The 14,533-nt window shown below is 37.7% G+C and overlaps 1 pseudogene; it reads left to right on the forward strand.

Moving 5' to 3' along the window:
• The first annotated feature begins 7,750 nt into the window (after nucleotides 1–7,750).
• Nucleotides 7,751–8,661, forward strand: LOC142441802 (olfactory receptor 7E24-like; annotated as a pseudogene).
• The last annotated feature ends 5,872 nt before the right edge of the window (nucleotides 8,662–14,533 follow it).

Consider the following 14,533-nt stretch of genomic DNA (forward strand, 5'->3'; position numbering starts at 1 on the left):
TGTACTTGCTCCAAGTCGGGTCTCTTTATTCTTTTGGAAGTCTATGATACTATCAATATTCTTCATCACTACCATGATTCAAGTACATCGATTTTTCTTCTTCAATCTTCCTTATTCAACATTCAACTTTCAGAAGCATATGAAGTGACTGAAAATTCCATAGCTTGGATCAGGCTTTGTGCTCCAAACGGAATTCTTTATTTTTAACATCTTAAATATTTAGTCTTGGGGGAACAGAGGCATCCCTACCATAGCATATACAGCAGCGGTTCTCAACCTGTGGGTCGTGACCCCTACGGGGGTGGAGCGATCCTTTGACAAAGGTCGCCTAAGACCATAGGAAAACACATATTTCTGATTTTTTAGGAACCGAGACACTGCTCCTCTATCCGCCTCCAGGCAGGTCTGCCCACATACAGATACACCCACATACAATTACATGGTGTCAAGACTGTTACCCATGCTACACTATGCTTCAAGAAAAAATTACATTTATTTGTAATTAGAAATAACTATTTCAAAACATATAATTCCATATTGTTTTGTGGTTAATCACTATCCTTTAATTATGTTAAGTTTGTAACACTGAAAATACTTCCTGCATATCAGATATTTTCATTACAATTCATAACACTAGCAAATTTACAGTTAGGAAGTAGCAACAAAAATAGTTTTATGGTCAGGTGTCACTACAACATGAGGAACTCTATTAAAGGCTCGTGGCATTAGGAAGGTTGAAAACCACTGCTATGGAGTCCCTGTGAGTCAGATTGATAGCAATGAGTTTGGTTTGGGCCATATGTGATAGGTAGGTTTATTGTGCCAACCTGGCCAATAGGAACATGCGGGATTAATAAGGTCACAGTTTGATTGGAGGGAAAAGAAATAAATGGCTTGGTAAGCCCGCCCCAAACTCTCTTGCTGCCTGGGAATTGGACCAGCATGCAGCTGCTTTAGCTAGTTCTCTGCCTCAACTTGGGAGCTACACTACCTGTGGGAGAGTCAACCCGTGGATCGTGTTGCTAGAGGTTGAGGTTTCTTTGAGACCTGCTTCGCCATGCTGCTGCTGTGTATATCACTTGATTACCTGAGGCTTGTGGATCCTGTTGTCTTGCATTGGCTGAGTATGATATCCCATCCAGGCCTGCTTCGCTAAGCTCTTGAGCTCCTGACTGTAATTATCCGTTTGCTGCTGTGAGTGATCTCTGTCGTCTGCAATGTCCGAGGGAAGACTCAGCTATCTGCTTCCTGTACCTTCGACTCTGGAGCCCTCTTGAGTTGAAGGATTTCTAGCAGATTAACTGTTCTAGGAAAGTGAGTTGAACTGAGCTTTCTGTACTGTTGGGTGGAGGAATTTGCTGTTATATTCCTTTGTGCTGTATGAATCTATCTATTTATCTATCTATCTATCTATCTATCTATCTATCTATCTATCTATCTATCTAATCATGAATGTCCTGGTTTTGTTTCTCTAAAGAACCCTGCTTAACACATTTGTTTGTTCACATTAAATTGAAATCCATCTTTGGTCTTCATCTCTAAGTGCTTCTAGTTCTTATTAGGCTTTCTGCAAATAACGTTTTGCTTTTATATGGGAGGTTTTTTAATAATTCTACCGCTAATACTGTTGTAGCATTACTCTTCCTATAGTTTAGCTTTATGGATATTTTTGGTCTGCATAGAAATTGAATAAGAAAGGATTCAACACTGATTTTAAAACATGCTGGATATTTCTTTATTAAAAACCATACAGTAACTCCTTGTTGTGTTTAAATAACGGCCTCCAGTGCTTCATTAGGTGTTCTTATTAGTTACAATGTATCTATGGTTTATTGTGATCCTTCCAGTAACTGCTTTTGCATCATCAGTAAAAGATAAGCAAACATTTTTCTGTTATTCTCCACTTTTACGCCGCATCCTCTGGTGAACCCAGCTTGAGTTTATGGCAGCTCCCTGTCAATGTACTGCTACAATGGTTTTTGAGTGATCTTCAGCAACATTTTACTTGCATGTGATATTAATTATATTGTTAGATATGTTCTGTATTTTATTGTGTCACCATCCTTTTGAATGGGCACACATATAGAGCTCTTCCAATCAGTTGCTCAGGTAGCTGTCTTTCAAATTTTTGTCATAGACTAGTGAATGCTTCCAGTGCTGCATCAGTGTGTTGAAACATTTCACTTCATATTCCATTAATTCAGAATATTTTATAATATCAACTGTCCATATATTGAATTGAATTTACTTGGTAATGACATGTGGTAACCATTGTTTTCAAAAATTGAAATTGGAACTCATTGCTCAGGTGCCGTATTCAAGACTGAAGGGTACAAGGATTGATGGATTCATGCAAGACTATGGCATACTCCAAGTAATTTGCTCAATCCATGTGCTACCCATTTAACCAATCAATATATTTCTAATATTCTATAACTTTGAAGCCAGTAGTTTCACTGGGACAGGTCTATTTATGTATTATTTCCATACAAGGGTGTCATTTTAAATATATAATTTTATTGGGGGCTCTTATATTTCTATCACAATCCATACATTCATCCAGAGTGTCAAGCACATTTTCACATATGTTGCCATCATCATTTTCAATGAGTTTTCTTCCCACTTGAGCCCATGATATCAGCTCCCATATTCCTTCCCCCTTCATCCCATGCCTGCCCTCCCTCACAAACCCTTGATAACTTATAGATTATTATTTTCATATCTTACATCATCCTCCATTGCCACTCACCCACATTTATGTTGTTCTTCCACCCTGGGAGGGGGTTATAGTTGATCTTTGTGACCAATTTCACCCCACCCTTCCCTAATCCTCCTGATATCTCTATTCTCATTGTTGGTCCTGAGAGGTTTATCTTTCCTCGATTCCCTGTGTTGCAGGCTCTTATCTGTAGCAGTGTCCATATTCTGGTCTAATCAAATTTGTAAGGTAGAATTGAGGTCATGATAGTGGAGGGAAGGAAGCACCAAAGAACTAGAAGAAAGGTGTGTGTTTCATTAGTGCTATACTGCACGCTGAATGTCTCTTTCTTTCCCCGTGGCCCCTCTCTGAGATGTCCAATTGTCTACAAATGGACATTGGGTCTCCACTCCATGCACACACACCCCATTCACATTGGGTATGATTTTGTTCTGGGTCTTAGATGCCTGATACCTGATCCCATTGATACCTCATGAACACAGGCTGGTGTGCTTCTTCCATGTGGGCTTTGTTGCTTCTTATCTAGATGACTGCTTGCTTATCTTCCAGTCTTAAGACCCCAGATGCTATATCTTTTGATAGCTAGGCGCCATCAGTTTTCTTCACCACATTTGCTTATGGCCCATTTTGTCTTCAGTGATTGTGTCAGGAAGGTGAGCACCACAGAAAGCTGGATTGCTAGAACAGTGTTCTTGTGTTGAGATAGTACTTTAGTAGAGGCCCAATGTCCATCTGCAACCTTCTTAACATGTAGATATGAGTATATAGTTCCATTTCTATTTGTAAATATTTTTACTGGCATATAATTCACACATCATACTATTCAATCATTCAATCTTATTAAGAAGAGCTGTGTAATCATCATGAGGATCCATTCCAGAACATTATATTCTTTATTGTGTTCATTGTTGTTAGTTCCTTATTTCCCACCAACCTTCCCTGCCATATCCCTTGGGAATTATTTACTAATTAATTTATCATCTTTAGATTTACTTACTTTGGATTTCCTACACAGAAAATATACAAAACAAGGACAACAACCCCCCCTCAACAATGAGATAATGAAACAGAAAAATCCTCAATTGAAAAGAAAGCAGAAAATATTTATAAAATTGTAACAAATGTAAAATTGGTCAAAGCAAGATAAACTAATGAGATATTATACCTTAAAATTATCACACCTTCTATAATCCATTTGCAATGCTCTCTGATCGCAAGGGGATTTGCATGCCTCTTCAGAGGGGAGTCACTGGAACAGAGTCTTGTTTTACTCTAATGCCTTAAGCGAAACTTGAACTTTATTTTCCAATACCATTTGTTCTTGATTACATGCTCCCTCTTGAAATAGCTAAATGTCAGACAAAACCATTTTTGGTACAGTCTCGGCCCTTATATCTTCATTTGATACTTGGTGCATTAATTTTGCCCATGGAATTTTTCAGTTATACAGCTATAGACTTGAAGTTTTTCTTCAATTCTTTTTTAAAAAAATCATTTTGTTGGGGGCTCTTCAGTTCTTTATGTTTCAGCTATGCTGAGTGTGCTGTTCCCTTTTGATTTTATAGCTCCCAGTCTTTGCACATTTCATTATACTGTTTGGCTTTGTCTCCTTAAGATGCCTTTAGAAATGCTCTGTTGAGTTCCTTTATTTTATCATTTCTTCCATTTACTTTAGCTATTCTATGTTCAACTTCAAGTTTCAGAGTCTCTTCTGAAATATGCTTTGCTTTTTCATTCCTTCCTTTATTTTAATGACCCTTTGCTTTCTTCGTGTATTATGCTCTTGATGTCATCCTATAATTCATCTAGACTTAGATAAATTAGTAATGTGTTTACTGTGTAAAATCCATTTTTGAGAAGGTATCTAAGATCAGGAGAGATATATTCAAGGTCATATTTTCACTCTCATGACTTTGTTTTAATTTTTTTCACCTTCAATATGAAATGAAAATGACGACTTTATGTTCTGGTCCACAGTCTGGCTGATGATACTGATCTTCATAGATTTAATTATTTTGATTCCTTTTATTTTTTAAAAAATACATGTTTGTCATAAAGAAGTTGTAAGTCTTGCAAAACTCCATCATGATTGAGTTAGTTTATTGTGCCAACTTGGCTGATAAACAAGTGGGGTTAATTGAAGGGCAGAGGGATAAAAGGCTCAGTGAGCCTCACCTTTCTAGTTCTCGGGTCTCTTGCTTTGTGATGGTTACACCAGGGTGCAGCTGCCTTAGCAGTTCCCTGCTTCAGCTTGCAAGGCTGACTTCCTGCAAGACATCCCCAAGGAGAAGCTGCATGGACCTACCCCGATGCAGACCTGGGTGCTGGAGTAGCTGTGTGGAGACTACTGCCAGCACTGAGATGCTTACACGTTCACTAATTCAGTTTTCCTCCTGCAGTCGGCATCATAGTGTGTGTTTTTTTGACATGGAGGAGTACTTTGTGGATTGGTGTTGAACATATGGGTTAATGGGTTAATTTTGGACTTGTGGGCTTGGGCAGCACTGGGTTGGGATGTTTTCTTGATGTGCACTTATCCTTTATATAAAACTCTCTCTTATACATGAGTTTCTGTGGATTTGTTTCTCTAAAGTACCCAGACTCATACAATGATATTTCTAGCTTTGTTTTAGTATCACCAAGATCAAACTTTCCAACTATTCTTTCCAACTTCCTCCTTCTTCCCTACAGTCCTATTCCAAAAATGAATAATTAGTAATGCATATTTATTACATGTTTTTTCCAATTAAAAAACGAAGTTGGTAGAGTTCATCAAGTTCTTTAGCACTAGTTTCAGTGATTGGTGAAAATTTGAATAATAGTTGTGCTAAGTGGTTTCCATTTATGAATATAGACATTATTATGGCATAGACAGTGTTTCAGTTTATGATAGATCTTGAAATATGTGTTTTGGTGATGAATGGCCCACAATGCCTCTTCAACATGTCATTCTCAGCATACTATGTAACATTTTGGTCTGATTTAAAATAGCCCAAATAAACCCATTCCAGCTCAATAATATCTACAATTTTATTTTTTTATAATTTCCCATATTACTAGGTTAATACTTTGTACACTCCATATTATGGTTATTATTGGATGTGTACAGCTGTTTCTTCTAATTTTTGTGATGTGATTTACATCATCTTATGAAAGGCCTGAATGTTTTCCTCCATTCACGTCATTAAGGTCGACTGTGCTTTGAAGAGACACTTCTTCCCCAGTTGTACTTTGAGTGCTCATCTTCTGGTGCTAAGTCTAAGAACAAGGACATATTACAGTTGGTTATTCATAAGGTTTTCAGAGGCTAATTCCTCAGGAGGGAACGCACTGCTTCACAGTGTGCTTTCAGTCTGTGAGCTCAGCTCAAACATGTTTTCAATGACTGCCCTTGGGAGTATTTGAAATGTCACCACCATAGCTTCACAGCAAAATACAGAAAGACACCGTACAATAACTGACAAAGTGAGGTCAATGTGTGTAGTTATTAATTATGTTGTTGAAAAAGGTATTTACAGTTAGCAAGTGTCTGTTCTTGGAAAACTCTATTGTGTGATGTCTGACAATGATTCTACCACCGAGGTCATGTTTCCAAGTAGTGATCCTTCTTCCTTGTTTCCTCCTTTTACAATTGATTCACCAATAATTATGGCTGCATTTTCAGTACAAGTTTAATTAGTCTTAGGTTGCAGAAGTGATCTCATTCTTCAATTCTTCAATGTTGACTTTAGTGGTTGGCGTGAAAATTTGAATAAAAGTCATATTAAATGCTTTCGTAGACATTTGGATAGTATCAATTGTATTTCAGGATATATCTTGAAATAATTTTTATTAGTGGTTTAAAAATGTGATAATTTCTATTAAATTTGCCATTTTCAGCATCGCAAATCAATCATTGAGATGATCTTTTGAATCAAAATAGCCAATACTAGTCTATTTCAACTCACTAGTACTTGGCTTTTGATCTTTATGTATTCTATTTCATTTTTTGATGACTTCCCATTTTCCAAGGTTCAGAATGCCTAAATTCCATATTCTGAATATTAATGGATGTTTACCATTGTTGTTTTACTCATTTTGAGTCTGGTCACAACAACAAATGAAGGTCCCGAATACTTTAGTCCATCTATGTCATGGAGATGAACTTTTCCCCATGCATATTTTGGGAACTTTCAATGCGAAGGGACTTATCTTCTGGCACTATATCTGAAAACAACCCACTTCTATTAAGGTTTTGGATGGCCTATATTACAAAAGTAGATCACCAGATTCTACCTCCTAGTCTGTTTTAGTGTGGACCCTGCACTGAAGTCTGCCACTGTGGCCAATACTGATGGTTTTTGAAAAATGGGTGACATCGCTTCTGGTGTCACAGGAAGATAGACATGCTGCCACAGCACAGAAACTGACCGAAAAGCGGGAGTATTGCACTGTACTTGCATAAGATAGAGCATATCCTATTGTCTCCTGTCAAGAACAACCAGTTGTTCATTGGGTAGGTTCCATGCGTTTTTCGATAACTAAAATTTCCAAAGTTGATTACCAGATCTTTTTCTAAAAGTGCTCCCAGGGAACACTTCAACCTTTTGGTGAACAGTCAGGTATACTTACCAGTGACCCTCACTGAGTACTTCTTACTGACCTTTGGTAAAAAAGATTCTTTTCCCCTTAATATAATTATTTCTCATTGCATGTATTTCCTTCCTATGATGGCTGATGTTTTACACTTTGTATGCATGTTTTATCTAAAAACACCACTTCTCTTCTGACATTCTGTATCCCTGGGTCTCTAAAGCAGGTGTGTAGAGAAACAGGTTACTAGCACAGAGAGCAGGGAGAAGTGCAGTGGTTGGGTTTGCTACAACTGAGAAACATTGCTGAAGGTAACCGGAGTATTTGGCTCTGAAATGTGCACAATTTGATTGCAAACTTCATTCAAAACATAGGCAACAGAGTGGCTCCCTGCTCCCTGTTTCAATTGCTTCCTTTAAACAATCTTTTCTTTTTTTCCCCCAAAGCTGTCTCAGGTACATGGCGACACAGAATCTGATAAGCATCTCAGAATTCTTCCTCTGGGGCCTTTCTGAGGATCCAGAATTACAGCCCCTTCTCTTTTGGCTGTTCTTGCTCATATTCCTTATCACAGGAACTGGTAAGTGACTAATTGTCCTGGCTGCTAGCTCTGACCAGCATCTCCACACCCCTATCCATTTCTTCCTCCCAATTTCTTCTTGATTGATATTGGTTTCATCTCCACCATAGTCCCCCAAATAATGGTGAACATCTAGACGCAGAGCAAAGACATCACCTGTATGGGATGCTTGACGCAAGAGTCCCTTTTGTATCTTTCTGCGTGTTTGGCAGTATGTACCTAACCATCATGGCGTATGACAGGTTTGTGGCTTTCTGTCACCCCTAGCACTACCCAATCATCAGGAATCACTGCCTAGGTGGTTTGTAAGTTTTGATATCTCTTTACATCAGTCTTTTGGACTTCCCAGCTGCATTGCTTAATGGTACGACAATTTATTTTCTCTACAGATACAGAAATCCCTCATTTCTTCTGTGGCCTTCCTCAACTTGCAAACCTGGCCTTTTCTGATACCTCCGCCAGTGCCCTATTAGTATATTGTTTTGGTGCCATTTTTTGGTAGAGTTCCAGTCTTGGGGATCCTTCTGCCTTAAACTCAAATAGTTTATTCGATTCTGAGTATTTCGTTGTCAGGTGGTAAATATAAAGCCTTCTCTCTATATGTGGCTCTCACCTGTCAGTCTTCTGTTTACTTTATGGAAAAGGACTTGGATTGTACCTCAGTTTAGCTGTCTCATCTTTTACCAGGAAGGGTGTCGTGGCCTTGGTGATATACACCGTTTTTACCCTCATGTGGAACCCCTTCCTTTATAGTCTGAGAAACAGGGACACCAACAAAAGTCCTGTGTAGCCACCTCAGCAATGCAGCCTAATCTCAACCCTGCCCTTGTGCCATCCCTTTTTCTTAATGGTACAGAGCATGTTTATTCCTTCGATGAAATGTCATACAACTATAATGCTGTTCAGAGACCTTTTCGTTGCATTAGAAAATTTAAATAAAATAGTATGTGAAAAGAAGCATAAACGGTAAGACATTATCATTAATTACATAACATATATGGATTCAGACATCCTCCTCCTCCCCCGCCCCCCACCACTGTTATACTTCTCCAAATACCCATCCTTCTGCTCTCTTCTCTGAGCTAGGGTTCAACCTTTCCACTTTCCTGATTCCAAAGGTTTCCACAGGGCCACCCCCTATTAAAAACTTTATGTTGGTGGATTCTACTTGAGGCTTCCTTCTTATTTATTTATTTTTAATTCATGAGAATTATGCAAGAGTTTACAAATGAGATGATCATCTTGCACTCAACAGCTTATCAAACCTTCTGATGGCTCATCCTGTTTCGCTTATTAAATTAAAAAATTAACCCTCCCCCTCCTGTGGGATATTATCTTCCCCCACATCCAAGTGAGCAACTGTTTAAGCAACTGTTTACTTTCTCATCTCTTACTTCTCTTTTACACTGTTCCCTCCCACCCTTGGTCACCATTAAAGTGTGTTTCTTCTACTGTAAAAACATTCTCTGATGCCATCCTTTGGGGTGTTTTTTTTTGGGGAAACATGTCAAAAATGATATATGTAACCAGAATTCTTACCTCTTTGCTCATATGCCTTTCATATATATTGTAGATGTCACCATTGGGTTTTTATGTCTTACCATTGTTTGTGAAATATTTAATGGGACAGTGAAATATTTGGGATATCCATGATCAAATTCCATTTTAGCTCTGGAACCTCTTGTAGCTTCTCAACTACGATACAGTCTTCCAGATAAGAACCCCATTTTAAGTACTTGTGATCTTCATCCTTTCCTCTAATCTAATTCATTCTATTATCTAGATAACTTTTACACCTAACAAAAATGTATAATCAAGTCACTTATGGGAATGCATGTCACTGGTTCTAAAACTTGACTTAATATTGGAATCATCTGTGACCTGCAAAAGAACAGAATAGGAAGGAGGAAGAGACAAATCAATTTTGAAAAATTTTGTGACATGGCCCTAATGGTACTTGCTGTCATGAAGAGACCACTGAAGATATGGTGCTATAGTAAAGTATGGTGAAAAAGCAGATGGTGCCTGCTTATCAGAAAGAATATCATTTTGGGTCTTAAAAACTTGTTTTAAAATAAGCAGCCACTCAGTGAGGCATCAACTAAGACCATGTGGAAGAAGGACATCAGCCTGTGGGATCTAAGGATTGTAAATAGTAAAATCTAGGTCTGAAACAGGGAATAGTATCAGAGTCTACATTATGAACACCAGACTTGTAGAAGGCTATGGAAAACAGTCCACCACGTATTTGTTTATCATACGGACAGATTGAATGATAGAGATTTGAAAGATCAATGACTTGTTTATACATTTTTCAACAACACAAATAACTACTATACACATGGACTTCTCCAGATAGAATACACAGATATCAAATTTATTGCATCTGTGGGAAGAGACAATGGAGAAACTCAATATCAGCAGCTAAAACCAGATCAGGGGCTGACTGTGGAACAGACCACCAATTGTTCATTTGTAAGTTTAGGTTGAAGTCGAAGAAAACAAAAAATAATTTCATGAGAGCCAAAATTTGTTCTTGAGTCTATCCCGTCTGAATTTCCAATACCTATCAAAACAGATTTGGCACATTGAACAATAATAACTGAAGACCCAATGCGCTGTGGGAGGACATCAAAAACATCATTCATGAAGACAGCCAAAGGTAATTAAAAAGACAAGGAAGAAACAAAAGATAAAAATGAATGTCAGAAGACACTCTGAAACTCGCTGTTCATCAAAGAGTAGCTAAGACAAATGGGAGCAATGATTAAATCAAAGAACTGAATAGAAAATTTAAAAGAGCTGCTCTAGAAGATAAATTAATATATTATATGAAACATGCAAAGGCCTAGAATTAGAAAACCAAAGGGGAAGAACATGCTCAATGTATCAGTAAGAACTCAAGAAAAATTCAAGCCGCGAGTTGCTATATTGAAAGATTCTATGGGCAAATGTTTAACTGATGCAGGAAATATCAAAAGAAGAGGGAAAGAATACAGTTACCACCATTTCAGGAGATAACTGTGATAGGTAGGTTTATAGTGCCAACCTGACCAACAGACACACATGGGATTAATAAGATTGCAGTTTTATTGAAGGGCAAAGAGATAAATGGCTCGGCGAGCCTCGCCTTTCTGTCTCTTGCTCTCTGATGATCAAACCAGTGTGTGGCTGCCTTAGCAAGTTCTCTGCCTCAACTTGTGAGATACACTACCTGTGGGATACCCAATCTTGGGACCATGTTACCATAGCTGGAGGTTCCTTCGAGGCCTGCTTCACCACACTGCTCGTGTATACAGCACTTGAGGTGGGGACTGTCAGACCCTGTCATCTGGCTGACTGTTGGTGACCTGCCCTGCTGTTTGCTGCCTGTGACTGGACTGCCTGTATTGCCCTATAGAAGACTCAGTGTCTGCTTCCTTGACTGGCACCCAACAACCCTTATGGGTTGAAGGATTTCCAGTATATTAACTATCTCATGAAAATGAGTTGAATTGAGCCCTCGGTACTGTTTATTTCATTGTGTTCTATATATATATCCATATATACATATACACATACATGTATATAAAAATCATAACTGTCTTGGTTTTGTTTCTCTAGAGAACCCTGTAGCATATGAGCAAAGTAGCATATGAGCCCAGTAGCATATGGCCAAGACCCAATGGCACTGAAAGAAGAAGTTCAAGTTGTACTGAAAGCATTATCCCAAAACAAGATTCCAGGAACTCATGGAATACCAATGGAAGTAATTCAATAGGCAAATGAAGCACCAGAAGCACTTACTTGTCTAAACCAGGAAATTTGGAAGAGAGCTACTTGGTCAACTGACTGGAGGACATCCATATTTGTGCCCATTCTGAAGAAAGGTGACCCAAAAGAATGTTTACATAATGGAATATCACTGATATCACATGCAAGTAACATGTTGCTAAAATCATCCAACAATGTTTGCAGCAGCATATTGCCAGGAAGCCGCCAGAAGTTCAGGCCAGATTCAGAAGATGTGGAACATCCTCACTGACATCATTGCTAATGTCAGAGGGATCTTGGGCGAGAGCAGAGAGTACCAGAAAGATGTTTCCTTGTGTTTTATTGACTATGCCAAGGTATTTGACTGTGAGGTGCATAACAAAATATGGATTACTTTGAGAAGAATGGAAATTCCAGTGCACTTCATTGTGCTCATGCAGAATGTGTACATGGATCAAGAAGCAAATGGGCAACCAGCACAAGGGAACACTGCATAATTCAAAATCAGACAATATGTGCGTCAGTGTTGTATTCTCCGCTCACCACAGTTATTCGATCTGTATGCTGAGCAAATCATATAATAGTTCGTAAAAGACTGAAACACCTACCACAAGCAGTAGCAGAGAGATACAACTTTTTTAAGAAAACATTTTATTAGGGACTCATACAACTCTTATCACAATCCATACATATACATACATCAATTGTATAAAGCACATCTGTACATTCTTTGCCCTAATCATTATCAAAGCATTTGCTCTCCACTTAAGCCCTTTGCATCAAGTCCTCTTTTTTCCCATCCCTCCCCACTCCCTCCTCCCTCATGAGCCCTTGATAATTTATAAATTATTATTTTGTCATATCTTGCCCTATCCAGATACAACTTTTATGAAGAAAATATGAAAATATGGCATCAGGATAGGTGTCTATACATTTTAGGTATCGTCTTAATTAATTTAGTTTAGGTGTGATTATTCTTCATACTGGTCTTCTAATTGGAGTTTATATTGCAAAAGTTATTTGGTCAACCTCTGGATTAAAAAAAACTACCTTAGCAGATGCTAGTGGGCAGGCAATGTTGAAAATTATTTATTTAAATCAGACCACCTTGAAAGCTCATTAAAATGCTTGTGCTATTTATCCTCCATGAGTTTCTGCTGAATACCTTAACATTGTCAGAATTCTCATTGGGTTATGATATTACAGAAATAGCCTGAGACACCGGCAGTGTTGTTTTTCTCAACATGCCTGGTAGTATGTCTTCATATGTCTTCTTCCTCCACAACAAACACCTGGTTATACTGCTGGATATTACCTTCTATTCTCCCTGCTCAAAGCCCACCTTTTTATAGAAAACAGGGTCATGCAAGGGCAGAAACCCTCGTATTGTGTACTTGTTTCCAATTTCAAGTTCCTGCACTAGTCTCCTAATAGTTGTTTGTAAAATAACCACTCCCAATCACGCAAACTTTTCACTGCACTCCTTATGACTTTGAGTAGTCTCCACTTCATGAAAGTAGTATCTTTCTGTTACTCTTTTGGGTATGTGGTTCAGTCTTTTAAGAACTATTATACTAACTGTGATAAGAATTGTATGAGCCCCAATAAATTGTTTTAAAAAAAGAACTATTATACTAATTATCATATTAAATCATGATCATTAAAGGAACAAATGTGGTTTGCTGATTGTTCATGAACACTAATGACTTCTTGATTAACACTAACTTATATATCTTAACAAAAGAAATGCAGGTTGCCATGTATGTGCATTTAGAAGACATTTTGAGATAAAAGTATTTCCACTCTTGGGTCAACAGTGAACAAATGAAAATAAAGCTTGTGGTATCATAATTCCAGACATTATATGACTCTAATTATACTTCGGTACATTATGTCACTAATGTTTTATGAAGAAATTTAACTGTTTATTTTCTGGCTATGACTCTAGGATAATGAAGAGCCCATTTTTCTCAACAAAGAGGAGCTCTTTCTTCCTCTAGTAATGAACTTGTTAGGATTCCACTCTGTAACCTGGCTTTCCTGATGTCTGTCATGATGAATCTCTCTTGTGAGTCCTTCTGCCTTTCAACACATTGGTATCCAATTCTCTTATACAGATGCTACACACAGCTCCTGATTTAAGAATGAAGTGTATGAAAATTTGTTTAATACTTAGTTTAAATTACTCTGCACAACCACTATGGTGAATCCTCACTGAACTTCTCTGATGAGGAACTTTGATACTCCAAGTGTCCTTCAAGCTAGATGTGTAAGAAAATACCTTACAATTTCATCTTTAGGCAGTGAAGAACCATGTGGTCAAAGGGAAGGACTATGTATCATTGATCCACATATTTAAAATATAGCTTAATTAGGGCACCGTGAAAAGCCATGTGGTCAAAGGGCAATGGCTATATATCATTAATATATGTATTAAAAATGTAGCTTAATTGGGGCATAGTTTTTGTACATCTCACTTTGTTTAATTTTGAATAACGATGCACTATCCCTTAGAGAAAAACAAAGATATATTTATACTAAAGCATCCATTATCAGATGGATCAATAGACTTTTGATGTGGATCTCAGCTCAATCTTTGATTTATGATATGTTTGAACTTTGTATGCTTTGTATACTTAAATAAACAGACACATTTTCTGTTATTATGAATATCTAATGATAGCCTTTCCAAGCTAACAGTATGAGTAAATTAAGAATTATGGAATAAAGAATGCATTTTGATAAGTTATGCAGAACACACCACTACCAGCATCAGTTGTAGATGAGTCAATCGTAAGTCCTGGTGACACCATATATGCTTAGAGTACAACTGTGCTCTTAGTATCTAAAATGGCTAATGTTTCAGAAGTAGCATGTGGTAACTTTTTCGAGTTAGCACTAGGTGGACT

Source organism: Tenrec ecaudatus, chromosome 1 (genome assembly GCF_050624435.1).
Source record: "Tenrec ecaudatus isolate mTenEca1 chromosome 1, mTenEca1.hap1, whole genome shotgun sequence".
NCBI lineage: Eukaryota > Metazoa > Chordata > Mammalia > Afrosoricida > Tenrecidae > Tenrec > Tenrec ecaudatus.